The following is a 19,817-nucleotide window of genomic DNA, read 5'->3' as shown; positions in this document are numbered from 1 at the left end:
TACCAGAGAGACAGTCAAACTAATAAATCGAAAATAAACTGACAACGCCATGGTTTAAAATAAAAAGGACAAACAGACACACAATAGTACACATGCCACAACATAAAAAAAACTAAAGAATAAACAACACGAACCGCACAAAAAACTAGGGGTCATCTCAGGTGCTCCGGAAGGGTGCGCATATCCTGCTCCACATGTGGTGTAGTGGTTAGTGCATCGGACTACTAGCACAAAGGTTCCTGGTTCGATTCCCGTTTGGGATGAAAATTTCAGGAACTCAATTTTCGGCTCTCTTTTGACACCATTTGCGAGTATGGTCTTGAGGAAACGATGATAGTCCGTCGGAAGGGGACGATAAATGGCTGACCCGTGTTAAGAGAGAGCCATATCTCTTGCACGCTAAAGACACCCTGGTATATTTCGAAAAAGAGTAGGCTAATGCCGCTACAAGGCAGCACTCGCACCCGCAAAGTGGAAAGGGATTAATTTAAGTTGCAAAACTTGTTTCCCAATCCACTAAAAATAAATATGTTTAAACTTAACTCCACATGTGGCAGCCGTCGTGTTGTTTATGAGATAAAAAAAAATCCGGTAGATAGTCTTATTCGGTAGGTCACATTCATGAAAGGGAAGGGGATTGTAGTTACGACATAAGGAACATATTCGGATATCATTTGGGAAACGGTTATTCCATTACGGTCAACCAACTCGTGTTGGCGTCCGTAAAATTCAAGAAGAGATGATTTCAACTTAACCATTTGCAACTCTTGATTTAATAATTTCCTTGTGAGCAACAACCCTCTATCAAGAAAATCATGATAGGAATAGCAAGCACGGGAATATCGTATCAATTGGGAGATATATACACAGGTAATGCTGGAATGTTGCTACTTAGAAATGAAAAGTTCACAATTGGACAGCTGAAAAAATCTCTTTTGTCGTAAAGTTTTGTTTTCAATCGACCCTCATTGCCAATTTCTTGATGAAATTCAAGATATTAAGCCGACTCAACTGTTGTATCCCTTATCTCTAGTTCAATGGGATAGATGCATTCGACATAGTCACCAAATTGTGAATTATTTAGTGAAAGAACATCATCTATATAGCGGAAAGTAGAGTTAAAGAATATTGCTAACTTGTTATCTTTCTTCCTAAAAAGTTCCTGTATGAAGTCAGCCTCAAAATAATAAAGAAACAAGTCGGCAAGAAGAAGGGCACAATTCGTTCCCATTGGAATGTCGATAGTCTGTTGAAATACACGTCCTCCGAACGTAACAAATATGTTGCCAATCAAGAAATCAAGTATCTTGATAATGTTAGCTTCAGAGCATTTTTTGTTTGAACCAGAGTGATCCTTTACAAAGTAGAATTTATCCCTTCCTCAGACAAGATACTTGTATATTTAAGGTTGAGACATTTTCTAACTATTTTTATTTTAAAATGACCAAGAAATAAATTGAGAATAAAGAAATAGATATATCATTCATCAAATGCTCATTTAATCCAGTTTTACCACATTGATCTTAGCACCATAACCAATCTATTCAGCAATTTAATTAGTCTATACAAATTACGTAAAAAAACCTCTGACGATAAGGAAATAAATAAAACTGAACATCTAGAATCTCTTTTGAATTTTGTTTTAGCTAAAGAATGATCCTCATGTATGTAAAAGTGGTCCTAGCAATATTGTGTTTAACAGTTGTCTCAGCAGTTGCAGATGAACACGGAAGAAAGTCAATGACAAGTAATCAATATATATTGTTAAATATGATATTAATTTGTTTTAGACATTATACTGAAATCGATATTTTTTTCAATTTCGTTAATTTGAAGTGGAGCACATAGTTTAACATTTTCTGTAGTAAATCTTTTAACTTACAATTCAACAATTCTGTTTTTATTAAAAAATTGAAATACATTAAATTCATCATTTTCATACATGTGTTCTCTCAAATTGAGTTTATGCGAATGTGTTCATATTCTCTCCATGTAATCTGTTTATAAACGCAAACACATGAGATGTCCTTGAGCAAAAGTTTTTTTTAGCATTCAACTAAATATTCAAATCTTATATTAAATAAGATATCTTGTGTTGTATTAATGAAAGTGGTTTCTATCGGTTTGTACACTTGACTACAGATTGCAACCTATGGAATTCCGACGAAGATTTTGCAATCTGTGTCCTTTGCTTGTCGTGTTCTGATGGTTCGGGTATTCAAGGTTACATTTGCCGTACATCATTTTGTGACGGAAAGGAAGATTGCAACAATGGTGAAGATGAAGAAGGACCAGTCTGTCGAGGTAGGTACCCAAGTAGGGACTTACCAAATGTAAGAACATAAATAACCTATCTTTGTGGTTAAAATGATTGATTTTGGTTTATAGATATAGGAAGATGTGGTGTGAGTGCCAATGAGACAACTCTCCATCCAAATAACAATTTATATAGTAAACCATTATAGGTAAATACTGTAAACCTTTTTATTTTCGCGACTTTCGCGAGTAGAAAAATACCTCGAATATAAATCGTCGCGAATATGTCAATCTTTGATCTTTCCTTAATAAACTTCATCAAGTAAATCAGATAATCGCGAAATTAAATAGCCGCAAAGTGGTGAAGAAAGGGTAAAACGCGAAATAAAGTAGCCGCGAAAATAAGTTGGTTTGCAGTATACGGCCTTCAACACAGAGCCTTGGCTCACACCGAACAACAAGCTATAAAAGGTCCCAAAATTACTAGTGAAAAAACATTCAAACGGGAAAACCAACGGTCTAATCTATATAAAAAACGAGAAACGAGAAACACGTATAAATTACATAAACAAACGACAACTACTGTAGTTTTATTGACTTTGGAACTCGGTATATTTGTTGATATTGATTTCTTAGCAGATTTGTATCTAATATAATGAACGAACATAAATTAACAATATTCTAGTTATATTCAAGAACATTCAATGTTGCATTAAAGAAATAACAACAATAATCTGATAAAAATGTATTTTATTAGCGGAACCCTGTGGAAGAAACCAATGGCGGTGTAGCGATGACAAGCAATGTATCTCTTCATTTGCAACGTGTGATGGAAAAACAGATTGTTTAGATGGGTCAGATGAGGACCCTGACAGATGTAGAGGTAAAACACGTTATGTCGTTTAAACTGATAATCGACGCATTCAACAGCAACACGACGGGTGCCACATGTGGAGCAGGATCTGCTTACCATTCCGGAGCACCTGATGTCACCCCTAGTTTTTTTGTGGGGTTCGTGTTGTTTATTCTTTTCTTTGTTGTGTCATGTGTACTGTCTGTCTGTTTGTCTTTTTCATTTTTAGCCATGGCGTTGTCAGTTTATTTTAGATTTATGATTGTGACTGTCCCTTTGGTATCTTTCATTTCTCTTTTGTGATCTCGTAGTCATATGAAACTGCCATAAGTCTGACAAATCTAGATATTTAGATAAAATGATATATGACCAACTCAACCAACTACTTAAAATAAGCCGGCTTATATAACCATCAATAATAAAAAAAAAAAATCCACATTGTAATGAATATATATTAACATACAACTATTCATTTACTGCTTTGGTCTGTAATTGTATAGCACTCAAGATGATTGTTCTGTATGTGGTGTATATCTTTTTACAGCCGAAAATATCCTTAAACGGAATAGAACGTTTTAAATACATATGACATTTCTGCAGTATAGTTTGTCTTGACATTTTTCATTCGCGCCTCAGAAATATGTTCTTTTCTACAAAAAAAAGCTGATACTTTTGTTTAGATAGTATCATTCTTATAAGACAGAATTTATCCCTGATAATCTAAAACAGTCAACTGTTGTACATAATTAAAAACCTCATCAAAGATACAACCTTTAACGCGTGTTTCATTCACATGAAAACCCATCAGTAACGATCTAATCAAAGTTTGAGGACCAAATCAAATATAAACTTAAGGTGGTACCCAACACTTTAACTAAAATTAATTTGGCTCGTTTAATTTTCTTAAAATCTTGACAAAGTATTTACTTTGACCGTTTTACCAAAATATAAAAAATTCAAAAAATTTAAACCAACAGTTTTATCAGAAAAATTACACTGGTTATATAGCAGTTTGGCAAATACTTATTTTGATCATTGAGAAGCTTAGTATTCCCTTATGAACACAACGTCATTAAAACGTTCTGCTGATTTTACAGAGTTATCTCCCTGTAGTGTTAGGTACCACCTTAATGAGTAATTTAAGAAGCAACAATGACACAACCTCGCCTAATTAGAGAACAGATTATAGACAAGGCCATTGATATTGCCAGAGTGTAGCATCATTACGTTTAATTGTAACTTAACTGAAATCATACAGATTGTATCGGGAAAACAATACAGAACAGTCGTGACATCCCAACATTGAGATTTTAACATTTTGTTACATAAAAGAGGGACGAAAGACACCAAAGGGACAGTCAAACTCGTAAATCTAAAACAAACTGACAACGCCATGGCTAAAAATGAAAAAGACAAACAGAAAAACAATAGTACACATGACACAACATAGAAAACTAAAGAATAAACAACACGAACCCCACCAAAAACTAGGGGTGATCTCAGGTGCTCCGGAAGGGTAAGCAGATCCTGATCCACATGCGGCACCCGTCGTGTTGCTTATGTGATTACAAATCCGGTAAATAGTCTAATTCGGTAGGTCAAATTCATGAAAGGGACATATCCGATATCATTTGTGAAACGGTTATTCCATAACGGTCAACCAACTCGTGATGGCGTCCGTAAAATTTACGAAGGGATGATTTCAACTTCACCATTTGGAACTCTTGGTTTAAAAGCTTCCTTGTGAGCAGTAACCCTCTACCAAGAAAATCATGATAGGAAATGCAAGCACGGGAATATCGTATCAATTGGGAGATATATACCCCGTATGCAGGTGCTGCTGGAATGTTGCTACTTAGAAATGGAAAGTTCACAATAGGAAAGCTGAAATCATCTCTTTTGTCGTAAAGTTTTGTCTTCAACCGACCCTCATTGTCAATTTCTAGATGTAAGTCAAGATATGAAGCCGACTTAACTGTATCTGTAGTATCCTTTATCTCCAATTCGATGGGATAGATGCGTTCCACATAGTCACCAAATTTTGAATTGTTTAGTGAAAGAACGTCATCTATATAGCGGAAAGTAGAGTTAAAGGATATTGCTATTTGTTATCTTTCTTGCTAAGAAGTTGCTGCATGAAGTCAGCCTCATAATAAGAAAGAAACAAGTCGGCAAGTAGAGGGGCACAGTTTGTTCCCAATGGGATGCCGACAGTCTGTTGAAAAACACGTCCTCCTAACGTTACAAATATGTTGTCAATCAAGAAATCAAGCATCTTGATAATATCGGTTTCAGAGAATTTTTTGTTTGAATCAGAGTGATTCTTTACAAAGTAGGATTTATCCCTCCCTAAGACAAGATACTTATATCTACGTTGGCAATTCTTTTTTATGAAGCAAAGTAATACCAACTCTTTCAATTTGTCTTTTAGTTTGGAATGTGGAATACTTGTGTAAAGAGTAGAAAAGTCAAATGTTTTAATACTGTTACAAGATGAAAGAGAGTTAAAAAGATCTGAAAGATCTTTGGAATTTTTAAGTATCCACATCTGATTCACGCCACCTCTAGAATAGGCAGTTTAACAATGACTTTGAAGCCCGTCTTTGATTGCTGATAAAATAGAGGGTAATAATTTAGAAAGAGGTTTCGTGGAGCACCTGAAAGACCCAGCAATATACCGTTGTTTGTAAGGACACTTATGTAGTTTAGGTATCCAATACAGTGATGGAAGATCCAGTTCTTTATCTTTGGTTAACATTTCCAAAGGAACAAAGAACAGACCTATGATTATCCAGGATTTCCTCTTTGGTAAGTGTCGTGAGGGTATATGTTGACTATTTGTTTTTCCTAAAAAATTTTACATAAATAAGGCCGTTAGTTTTCTCGTTTGAATTGTTTTACATTGTCTTATTGGGGCCTTTTATAGCTGACTATATGCGGTATGGGCTTTGCTCATTGTTGAAGGCCGTATGGTGACCTGAAATTGTTAATGTTTGTGTCATTTTGGTCTTTCGTGGATAGTTGTCTCATTCGCAATCATACCACATCTTCTTTTTTATATAGTTCGTTTATCAAGCAGTTAATGTAATGACTTTTACACACAAAAACGATGTTATTTGGGGCGACCTACCATCAAAAGTCATTTCATGAAAAAGGTCTAAATATGAAACAGATTTATCTGTGTCGTTAGTATCTTTAATGTTAAGTTCACTTGTATATATTTAATGTAAATGATCTCTGAATCTATTATTAAAAAGAGACAGTACGTCATCAATATACCGAACGGTGCAATTAAAAGACTGGGCTAATTTTTTTTCTCCTTTCTGTACAAGCCCTTGGATAAATTCTGCTTCATAGGAATACAAAAACAAATTTGCAAGTAGCGGAGCGCAATTGGTACCCATTGGGATTCAAGTCGTCTGTTGGAAAACTAAACCTCCGAATTCAACAAATATGTTGTCAATGAAAGAGTCCAGCATGGCAGTGAAATCCTCTTCAGTATATGTTTTGTATGACTTTTCACAAAGTAAGCAAAATTCCTGCTCAAAACTAGATATTTAAAACGGCTAGTGCCCTTTTTGTTAAAGCATAAGCTGACGAGTTCTTTTAGTCAAGCTTTAAGTTTAGTATGAGGAATAGGTATATAAAGAGTTAAAAATTTTAAGGATTCAGATTGTAAATTCACCAATAACTCTTTAGAATTTTTTAGTATCCTCACTATTTTGAATGGACAGCTGTCAATACAAGAAAAATTTACTATTTAAGATTTTTGTTATTTATAATTTGTTGATTGTATTTAAAAGCACAACAATGCCCGAAAGGAGAATTGAAATGTGCCAACGAACTGATGTGTTTTTTTGCTGAAGAACGTTGTGATGGTCACCCTGAGTGTAACGACAATTCAGACGAGGCTAACTGTACAGGTATTACAAACAATAATTTTGAACAGATACTAATAGTACGATGAATCTTTTTGTTTTGTATTTGTGGCAATTAATTTGTATTTGTGATCTAATATGTTAGTGAAATGAAAAAAGACACCCTTCTGAACAGAACGATTGAGCAACAGGAAGCTAAATCCACGCAAGATGACTATGCCGGAGAGAGTTAAAACTTCATTGTCCATATAATTTATTTATTTATAAACTTAAAATTAAAAACAAAATGCTTGTTTTAAATCATGTCATTACTGAAGTACTGACAAAAGAGCTGATGCTGCCCTCGGAGATTTTAGTCAATCAGCAGTGGTATAGACATTTCCTAATTCGATCAAATAAACAAAATGTTACAAAAACCCTGTAAAAAAACATACATAGAAGAGATAACAGATATTGATATTGAATAATATATTTTAGAATTTCAGTGTCCTGACGATAAATTAAAGTGTGACGACAGTCAACAGTGTATTGGTAAGATACGAGTTTGTGACGGTTATACCAATTGCCATGATGGTTCAGACGAAATATTGGAAAAATGTATAGGTAAATAAAACAAAATTCAAATCATTATTTCTTTGGATTCCTTTTTCAATCATTTTAAAAAATAAATCACCTTGAAACCTTACCCCCTAAAAAAATCAAAATGTTAAAAACTTTATAAAAATTAACCGCGCGTAACGTTACAAGAGGAAGTCCCAACATTCAGAGGAGAATATGACACTATGAGAAGGGAATTGAAACTCAGAGGGTAATATGAAGATTTGTTCAATGTCACTTGGAATGATGTCAATCAATCAAGTTGCTTTCAATTTGTATAAACAGTCGAACAATAAGGTTTGTTGCACTTACTATAGTGACTGAAATAGAAATATCATCCCACCCACCTTTCAGAAAGGTAAAAACTTCTAAACCTACCAGAAGTCTCGTTATTGTCCTGCAAATCGTGAACAAACTTTACAAATGTTCATGATAAGACACCGATATCATTCTGAACATTCCACTAACATTTGTTAGCTAAATATGTCCAGATAGTCTTTTATTTGAAATAAAAAAATTGAAAAATCCTTATTTAAGCATGCATGACCATATCTTCTTCAACATTTATTTCTACTGATACATGGTGAAATGTGTACACCAGGTATGCGTTCTATTTAAAAAAAAAATAAACCAAAAAAAAACACAGCTAAAATAATCATTGAATATATTTGTTTTTGTGTATTTGAAGAAGAATGTCTAAACAAGGTACATAAAAGAACACAATGGGCAGTTTAGTGTTTAATGAAAGAATTTTATTTATACAGTTAAATTATTCAATGTACTGTGTTTTGACATTCTTCGTCAAATACATATAAAACAGATGCCAATTCATACAATTACAGAGTTGTTCTAGGTCAGGATCAAACTTGTTCCCGTTAGTAAAAGTATGTACCCTTCAAGTATTCACAGTTTTTACCCCGCCGCATTTTTGCGCCTGTCCCAAGTCAGGAGCTTCCGGTCTTTGTTAGTCTTGTATTATTTTAATTTTAGTTTCTTGTGTACAATTTGGAAATTAGTATGGCGTTCATTATCACTGAACTAGTATATATTTGTTTAGGGGCCAGCTGACGGATACCTCCGGGTGCGGGAGTTTCTCGTTACATTGTAGACCTGTTGGTGACCTTCCGCTGTTGTTTTTTCTATGGTCGGGTTGTTGTCTCTTTGATACATTTTCCATTTCCATTCTCAATTTTACAGTTGTGCAATACGCTACAACACTGTAAAGCTTCTACGCGCTCGTAGTATCCAAAATGACAACAAAAAGTAAAATCACAAAAATACTGAACTCAAAGTCTAATCAGAAAGTCCATAATCACATGGCAAAATCAAATGACAAAACACATAAAAAACGAATAGACAAGAACTGTAATATTCTTGAAATTGGTACAGGCATTTTCAAATGTATAAAATGGTGGATTAAACCTGGTATTATAGCGCTAAACCTCTCACAAACCGTTATTACGCGTTAACATAATAGTATAAAAGACAATTCAATTTATCTCAAATATCCACGTACCATACATTAGTCGTTTGTGTTCTAAGACTTTTCAAGACCATAGGTAAATACTCAGGCCTGCTTATCAACGACTTGAGAAGCCATACATTTATTGAAAATACGACTTGACTTATTACTTGATTACAAGGTTTGCTTTTTACCCCTATTATTAAACATGTATCAGCGCAATACTGTGGATTACTTTTTTATGTGCGTATCAATTTTCGTTGATATTTAATTTCTTGATTTTGCCAAATTCTGAATACAAGCAAAACTTGATATTCTACTAATACTATTGAATCCGTTGATATTTAAATTCGTGATTTTGTCATATTCTGAATGAATTCGAAAATTGATATTCTACTATGGTTTTTTTTACATATAGCTCTTTAACAGTTTCGGTACTTATAAATCTTCGTATTTCACATGTTTGGCTTTGAGCGTGTCTGATAAAGGTAAATTCAGAAAAGCGTTGGACGGAAGAAATTAATAACGTGTTGTTTTCAATATTTTGCAAAATCATCCCAAGAGTATACTGCTATATTGTACAAATATATAAACTTATGAATGTCTTCTGACTTTCAAAGGCAAACGAAATTATAAACTTCTTTTTTGTATATTTTGTTTATATTATAGACCACAGGTGTTCCCAAGGACATTGGAAGTGTTCAAATGGACTTCAGTGTATCAATGAACAAGGATTATGTGATGATTATAGTGACTGTAAGGACAAATCAGACGAATCTATACAAGTTTGCAACGGTAAAGTATATCTATAATAATAAAGGAACAAATTTGGTAGACTTCCAAGAAAATACGTTGGTTACATCAAAATGAGACATGATTAATGTACAAGTTGTTCTTGTGTTATGAATCTTACATAGACGCTAAAAAAAGATTGAAACCAATTAATGTGCACAAAAAAAAACGATACGTTAAAGACATTTAGGACTGAAGTAAAGTTTGGGAAAAAAGTTTGGGAAAAAAACTTCTTAGATAAAAGCTTGATGAACCAAACCAACACAACGAAATGTTTCTTTATAAACAACAATTAATTTTGAACATTTTAAATAGCATATGATGATTAAATTTTATTGAATATTCTTGAATTTCATCTGTCTTGAGCTAATGGTACAATTAACATGGATATATATGTATTAAAAACAAATGATAATTGCATCAGTGCGCTTCTTTAGTTGTTTCTTTTAAGACGAATATATATATATACAATATAAGGTCAATGTTCGGAAAATATAAAATGTTTTGTATGAGACTGAGAAACTGGGGAAGGGCGAGGTTCTACCGAGTCCTTTCCCAGTTTTGCGCCGAGTACAAAAAAAGTTTTTACTTTTATGACATTGACCTAATATTGTTTTATTCTGCAACTTAGATAAAACATTGATAGCTTTTAAATTGTACCATTGATGCCAAACTTATTTTCATCCCTTAATAGACCCCTAATTGTGGAGAAAGTTATCCACCCTTAAATTAACATTATAAGAATATAGCTATGTAAGTTAGTATTTTTAGGAAATAACAACAAATAGTCGCAGTATATATAAATCAGGTTTGCAATTTTCCTTGCTCCTTTCAGATTACACCTGTCTATCAGGAACATGGAAATGTAATGACAATAAAAGGTGCCTGCGTGACGAACTTATGTGTGATGGTAAAGTTGATTGCACAGACGAGTCAGATGAAAATGAAGATGTTTGCACAGGTATCTTATCGTTATATTGGTTGATTAGAAGCTTGAATGTTTTATTGAATATTTAACATTATCATAAAAGCGGGAGGTTTGATTAGCCACAAAAACAGGTTCAACCAACAACTTTTCTTAAAATGACCAGTACCAAGTCAGAAAAAAGGCAGTTGTTGACTTATAGATCGTTTTTTTTTGTGTCGTTGAGTTTTTTTGTTGCACTTTGGTGTTTACGTGGGTTTTTTTGTTTTTTTCCCCTGTTATAGCTGACGTATCTCCCTCAGTTTTAGGTTGCTATCGATTTAAGACTTTCGGACAGTGGCATCCTAATGCTGCCTTTATTTATCACATTTTTACTCTTTCCGTCTTAAAAATGTTTATAAACTAAATGTCTAAGAATGAATCATGTTTGCTTAAAAATATATTCCAATGCCGTGTTTATATTCTTTTTCTTTTCTATCTATTTAAAAATTCTACTATTCCTTTAAAGATAGTAGATACTCAGTGATATAAGATGTTTAATTGGCAATTGAACAAAATATAAATAGAGAAATATTCATCATCTGTATTCGATATTTTAAAAAAATGTCGAATTGTGAAATTTCAAAATTGATTTAAAGTTACTTATTCAAACAACACTTATAACTGGCAAATCAAAACAAACAATACTTATAGAAAACATATCAGAAGGTGCAATCTTGATTATGTCATACACGAATATTTTGAAACATTTTTTTGATAGAGGGTGTAATATTTTATCTCTCCTGTTATCATGTTCAGAAGAAATTTTGGGTTATTCAAAAATGGTTTTGATGAAATTTGTAGTTTTTGTTTTTCGTAGCCAATAGAATACTTTTCAAGGGTAAAAACTTCTATATAAATACAATTTGTGAAATAACACATACATTGTTTGGCAATTTTCCATGTTGTACTGAAAAAATGCCTCTAAAAATTGTTTTCAAAGGTAATAAAAATATCAATCAGTAATGCAAGTCTAAGATAGCAATATATAATGTTCCGCATTTTCTCTTTCTTTCAAATAACCCAACATCAAGTAAATGTATGCAACTATATGTTATTTTAAACATTTTAACACGTTTCAGTCTACTATTGTCTATCCTTTAACCATAGCAATTATAGTAACAGGATAGACATAATAGGATAGACATAACAGGAAAGACAAATTTCTTCATTTGTGAATCCTGTTCTGAAATAACTGCTCCCTTTTATGAAGTGATAATGTTTTCCTGTTGTGATTTTGGTTTACAACACGTTATTGCACTTTTAATCAATATTACATCGTTGTAATTAATCAAAATGTTTGTAACAGTATAGATATGACAAAAGCGTACCCCCAATTTTTTTTATCTCCGTGTTATGCAAGAAATGTGCTGTGTTCAATGTTTAGGTAATTTTGCACTTATGTAATCATTACTGACTAGTTAAAAATTCACAGGGAGAACAATTTAACAGTTGATTTAAGTAGTGGAAACAGGATTGAATTTAGTTGTTTATAGAAAATGAAAATATACCAATAAAGAAGCTACGATTTTTCTTTAGAGTTATTTTTAACGTTCTAAGAAAGTCCGCTTTGCCGATATCAAGGCGATCAGAAAATAGCAAAAAAATCATTTGAAATGTGTTACTGTGACACTGTACGCACAAGAATATTTACGCAAACAATCGGACTTTGATTTTATCAAAATAGATCTTAATCATGTTTGTTATTTATGTCATGACTCGTAAAACCTACAAACTTTAATTTAAACCCTTTCAGCTGTAATTACAATGAGAAATAACTAATTATACACGGGTGTACTGAAAATTCGACATTCTTTGAAAATGACCCATATCGCAACACCATAACGTTGGCACTACCTGTGAACATTATGTCAATATACATATTTATATATAGTCCTGGGAGTATTGTAATTAAGTTTCAACAAATTTCGTTTTTCTTATCGTAGTTTAAGGAAACAGATTTGAATCATGCATTCTAACATGACGTTCTTAGAAGATTAAAATGTATTACCTTAAATCCGGACTTGACTAAAGATAGATATTTTTAAATAATCCGTTGATTGTCCGATTTTACTATGGAAACTGGTGTATCTAATTTGTGATAGTTTCCTTCGACACCACTACGCCTTTTTCTGTTGCTTTTGTTTTTATCTCTGTGGTAAATATTTTTATTTTACACGTGACCAAGGATTTGATAACTTGATTGCAGCTACAAGGAATATTTTGATATTCAAAAAAGTTTTTAGGTATTGATGGCATTAATGATATAGCAATTGTTCGTACCCTAGGATAAGATAGAAAAATTCTATAAGTGACTCACGGATGAGCATGTTGTGTTTTTATTGTTTTTAAGATAATGTATGTGTTGTTTAAATAAATTTATATTATTATGTTGTAAGATTAACAGTGTCTCTGGTACATGACTAAATGTGCCGACGGACTACAATGTGTTTCACAGTCTGATGCATGCAGTTGCTTAGTGCCCGGATGCAAAGATGGTAGTGGATGTGTAGGCTTATCGTGTGAGTAAAATAATTTCATGGAGAATTTTATATGGCTATTTATTTCAGGTATTTTTGACATATCGCTCTTCAACGGTTTCGGTACTTCGGATTTCAAATATTTGGCACTGAACAATCCTGAAGGTAAATCAAGAAAAGCGCTTCAGACGCAAGAATTTATTAAACGTGTTGTTTTCAATTTTTTATATAGGCACTGAAATATTATTTTACTTAAAAAATATCAATAGGCTAAACATTCATGGCTGAATAAACGTTTTAGGGGGAAAGTGCGTAGATCAAAGATACTTGAAACAAATCAACACAACGAAATGTTTTTTTTATTAACAACAATTAACTTTGAACAATTTAAAAGGCATTTGATGATTAAATTTGATCCAATATTCTAGATTATTTCATTTAATTTATACAAATGTATTAAAACAATCGATAACTTCCTCAGTACTTCATTTTTGTATATGCTTTAATTTTTTTAATATTGTTGTTTTTAAATATTATTTCGTTCTTATATGTTATGAATGTTTTTTTCAGCGTTTACGTAAATATTGAAAAAAAATATAGAGTTTTTAGAAACTTTTAAATTGTATGTATATATAGATATAGGAAGATTTGGTGTGAGTGCCAATGAGACAACTCTCCATCCAAATAACAATTTAAAAATTAAACCATTATAGGTTAAAGTACGGCCTTCAACACGAAGCCTTGGCTCACACCGAACAACAAGCTATAAAGGGCCCCAAAATTACTAGTGTAAAACCATTCAAACGGGAAAACCAACGGTCTAATCTATATAAACAAAACGAGAAACGAGAAACACGTATATATTACATAAACAAACGACAACTTCTGAACATCAGATTCCTGACTTAGGACAGGTGCAAACATTTGCAGCGGGATTAAACGTTTTAATGGATCCAAACCTTCTCCCTTTTTCTGAAACAATAGCATAACATCACAACATAGAAAAACATACGATAAAATATCAATTGGCAGACTTAATCATATAGTTCTCTTTTAACAGATCCGTGTGTGGATCTAGATTGCTTTAGGGAGCTATACAGTAAAAGACCAGATTTATCGATGTTTGGTCCTGCTGGTCCGCCAGATGATTGTCCTTGACTTCAAAGAATATGTTTACAGATAAACTTGGCATACAAACATATGGCTGTATATATAACTTTATCTTACTTGCTATAAATTTTCGGAATATGATTGATTAAAAACAAACAATTGTAAACAGTGTAAATTTAATATCAAGTCAATTTGGATGTTAGTCTCAACTTTCCTGGTATGTGCGTTCATGTAATAACAAGAGGCTGTCACAACGACAGCAAACCGGATTTATTAGCATTTATTTGTGTCCTGGCAATATCACAAGAACCATTACTGATGAATGGTGAAAGTGAAAATTGTCAATATTTTGTCATCAGTATCAACATATTTAAATTTGAAAAGCTTAGATTGAATGGTTCATGAGTAAATGCAATAACGTGAATGGAAACGCCATTTTACGATCTTTCAAGAACCATAACTCCTGAACGGTAAAAGTCAAAATTGTCATTATTGAACTTGACCTCTATTTTGTCATCAGTAACAACATATTAAAATTTGGGAAGCTTTGGTAGAACAGTTCATGCGTAAATGCACGGACACGACTGGAAACTCCATTTTTCAATCTTTCAAAAACCATAACTCCTGAACGATAAAAGTCAAAATCGCCTTTATTAAAGTTGATCTTCATTTAGTTGTCAGTAACAACATATTAAAATTTTAAAAGATTTGGTTGAACGGTTCATGAGTAAATGCACGGACAATATTTGATTGCCGCCCGCCCGACCGACTGGCCGCCCGCCGTACATCCCCAAATCAATAAACGACATTTTTGTCACAAAAATCCGGTTAAAAAGTAAATTGACAAATATACTTGGATCTATTATCAATATTAAAACGGGAAGTCCACAATCAAATGGCAAAATCAAAAGCTGAAAAATCACCAAGCGAATGAATAACTTGTTTATATTCATTTACTGAAAATGATGGATTAAACATGGTTTTATAGTTATCTAAACCTCTCGCTTATATGACAGTCGCATAACATGTCATAATATTGACAACTATGTGCAAATAAAACATATAGAGATAATAGGAAATATTATATACAAATGTAAAAAATTGGGATATAGCAGTCCACATTGTGTTCTACTAGCTAGTAAACCTTCTCAATTTAAAAACAGATATTTCAGCAAAGGAAAGGTAAATGAAAGGTAGACAAAGACAAGAATACAAAACAAAATGATCATAGCAAAATAACACAATGACGGGATGTATTGATTACCAATCCACACCAAATGGACTAAATAGTAAATGTAACGTAAATCCACCATTTTCTAGATACGGAAATGCCTGTACCAATTCAGGAAAATGGCAATTAATTTCCATAAATTTGATGTGCTTGAGCATTTGATTTGTAATTTGATAAAAAGTTTACTCCGTTTTTAGCTCACCTGGCACAATGGGTAAAGTTATCTTTTCTCATTACTTGGTGGCCATTGTCCGTCGTCTGTCGTCCGTCGTTAACTTTTACAAAAATCTTCTCCTCTGAAACTACTGAGCAAAATTTAATCTAACTTGACCACATTGAAATATGTAATTTAAAAAATGTTTGATGACCCGGCCTACCAACCCTGATGACCGCAATAGCTAAAAAAAGAACACAGGGGTAAAATGTAGATTTTGGCTTGTATCTCTGAATCTAAAGCATTTACAGCAAATCTGACAGGGGTTGAATTGTTCATATTTTTTGGGTTGCAACCCCTGAATTGGTAGTTTTTATAAAATTTCGAAGTTTTGGGCTATTATCTCGAATATTTTTATACGGATAGAGAAAAACTGTAAACTGCATTGATATTCAGCAAAGTAGGATCTACAAATGAGTCAACATTACCAAATTGACAATTGATCCTTAAGACGTTGTTGCCCTTAAAGATTTTTTTTTTTTTTTTTTTAAACAATCTTCTCCTCTGAAATTACTGGGCCATATTAAACGTAACTTGTCAAAAATCTGAAACTAAAGCATTTAAAGCAAATCTGACATTAACTGATTTGTTAAAAAGGTTAAGATCTATTTGTCCTGTAATTTTCAGACAAATCAGCGAGTTGTTGTTAGGTTAATGTTGCTTCCCCTGAATTAGTTATGTTAAGGAAATTTTGCAGTGTTTGATGTTATATTTGTTATTCTCGTGTGATTTTGTCTGATGCTTGGTCCGTTTCTGTGTGTGTTACATTTCAGTGTTGTGTCGTTGTTCTCCTCTTATATTTAATGCGTTTCCCTCGGTTTTAGTTTGTTACCCCGATTTTGTTTTTTGTCCATGGATTTATGAGTTTTGAACAGCAGTATACTACTGTTGCCTTTATTGATTATTATCTTCAATATTATTATAGACTGCGATATTCTGTATACAGCAATAATGTTCAGTAAAGTAAGATCTACAAATAAGTCAACATGACTAACTGGTCAATTGACCCCATATGGAGTTATTGCCTTTTAAATCAAATTTAACAATTTTTCGTAAATCTTTGTAATGTTTTACAAAAGTCTCATCCTGAAACAACCGATACAATTAAGACAGAATCAGCATTAGGATATCTAGTTTAAAAAAGTGTCCGATGACTCTGCCTGACAACCAACATGAAGACAAAGCTAAAACTAGAACATAGGGCAAAAATTGAAGTTTTTGACTTAAAGCTCTGGAACTAAAGCAATAGTATAACGGTTGCATTATTTCATGCATCAAATGTAAATAAAAAGATCAGATGAGCGACGCAGGCTTCTTGGAGAAAAAGAAAAAGAAAATTAATCAGATTGCTAATAAAGCTGAGTGTAACGAATAGGCATACTTTAGTTAACTTTTCATTTTAATATCAATGACTCGTAAAACGATTTTTAAATTGAAATACTACTCATAAAATACCAAAACTAACTCTCACTAGCGGTTTTTTAAGTAGTTATGTTAAATAACGGATGACTTCTTAAAATGAAAAATGTAACTCTGTCGTTGACCACAGACACAGCACCAATAATATGTACCAAGTTAGAAATATAACAGCTGTTTTCAATTTGTTTGACGTGTCTGAGCAATTGATTTTGCGATTTGATTAGGGATTTTCCGTTTTGAATTTTCTTGGAGTTCAATTTTTTTGTTATTTTTCTTTTTATGGCACCGAAACGAAGTTGTCGGGACTATTTAGTTTTACCCTTCTTCGTCATTCCATCATTCCGCCAAAAACACTATCAAGTTTCAGTTACGTTCCGCTCTTCATATTTTTTCCGAAATTATAACTCTTCATTCATGTCATAATTTGTAAAAGTAAAAGTAAACCATTAAAGGTAAAAGTACGATCTCTAATACGGAGACTTGGATCACACCAAACAGCAAGCGATACAGGGCCTAAAACTGACATGCGTAAATCATTCGAACGGGAAAACCAACAGTCTTATCAAATGAGAACCACATCAACAAACAACAACTACTGAACATCAGATTCTTGAATTGGGACAGGTGCAAACAAATACAGCGGGTTTAAACGTGTTAAAGGTACCAAAACTTTACCCTTATCCGAAACAATAGTGTAACATCACAATATAAAAAAGACACACAATAGAGTATCGATTGAAATGACTTTACTCAATCAAAAGACAAATTAACACAGGTGAACGAATAAATTTAATCTATGACGCAATGTTAATACAAAATCGATCTAATAAGGGGTTATATGTAAAACAATTCACGAAAAACAAAATTGAACAAAAAGACCGCCAAATAAAATATTTACACAGCTTAAATAAACAATTTCAGAAATCAAAATTTGTATTTGTATATATGTATACATGATGCGTTGAGCCTTTTTCAACTGATTTATATAACTTGTTCTTATGGAACCGACACTAATAAACATAACACTTTATTTGCGTTGCAAGGTTTTTTTTCGACTTATGGGTTTGAGTATATCTTTCGTCTCTCTTTTTTGTACTATAAATATAAAAAAAATCCAATCACAATCAACATTTTTTAGATTTTGAATACACATATACTTTAAACGTGCACAATGTCACGATTCCCGAATGATATATTTGCTACTGTACGACATCTACCAGTAGTAGAACAAGTGATATCTAAATGTAAGAAGCCATGAATATTTTTTTAAAGACAAAATATTTTTTGTGAGAAATTTGTACTAAGGTGCATTATTTGGCACAGTGTTATGTCTTTGGTTGTCATTTTCTCTTGTAAGAAGTATGATATTATGGCACAATTTGATGGATTCTGTTAAATTACTTCAGAACTTATCTGAAATCGAGTATTTTACAGGTCGTGTGTTGTATTGTTGTTTCGTTACGCCACATCAGATTAAATTCATATGCCTTAGATATATAAAATGTATTCCTCCTTTCTTTCCCACGAAAATATTAGGACTATTTCCAATGTCAAACCATAAAACATGTTTATAGAGGAAAATGTATATCACGGTCGTATATGTATTTGTAAAGAATCAATGCTTTAAATGTTTTAAATGAGATTTTGTTTTGTAATATATTTGTTTATTTGTTTTTAAAGAATCGGTGCTTACATCGTTTTGTTGTTAATAAGTTAAAACATAACTGAATATGTGCTGTCACATTGAATCCGTTGGATTTTCACTGATTAATAATTAAGTCTGGAAGAACAATATTTCTATATTTCTGGTAATTAGCCCGAAATAAGGTTTCAGTGACAGCAAACGGGTCTCGTGTTTTTGTCTTTTAGTTTTTTGTTTTGTTTGATGTGTTACGTATCAATCTTCTGTTATGAGTTAAGACATTTCTAATTGATTTCACAGTTCTTATTGTTTGCTTTAAGATATGGTAGGGAGTGAGGTCCCAATAAAAAGTATAACCCCCCTACATTAAGTATGTGCATGTCCCAAGTGCTTGTCATGTCATGCTGTATGTCAGGTTGGTTTTATTTAATGATTTTGTCATAAATTAGGACAATAGTTTTCTCGTAAAATTTTCTCACCTTTCAGACATTTCATATCAGACTGTACGGAATGAGTTTTGCACAATGTTGAAGGTTATATTTACTTACATCTTTGTCATTTTTACTCTGTTGTTTAGTTAAAGCAATAATATGACATCCTTGATGTTATATAATTTATAATACTGGTGATCATGAGTTTGATAGGCTTTTCTGATATATACTGTTTTATAGTCTTACTGAATGATAGTTTGGGAAACTCAATATTGTGGTAGCAAGTATGTTTGTCTACAGTCTTTAAGGGAAAATAGTAGTATTACATTTTTTCTAGCATTAGGTTGGATTTTTGTGTACCCAAGGCAGGTGAAGGAAGTCAAATTAGAATTGCTGTGATTGGATGTAAGGCTACAATATATTTTTTTAATTTATCTATGAATAACTGCAGTGTGTATATTTACAATATAAATTGCTTTAATTTTTAA

The sequence above is a fragment of the Mytilus trossulus genome, chromosome 6, assembly GCF_036588685.1.
Source record: "Mytilus trossulus isolate FHL-02 chromosome 6, PNRI_Mtr1.1.1.hap1, whole genome shotgun sequence".
Taxonomy (NCBI): Eukaryota; Metazoa; Mollusca; class Bivalvia; order Mytilida; family Mytilidae; genus Mytilus; species Mytilus trossulus.
The sequence above is the reverse complement of the archived record's forward strand: the minus strand, read 5'-3'. Positions refer to the sequence as shown.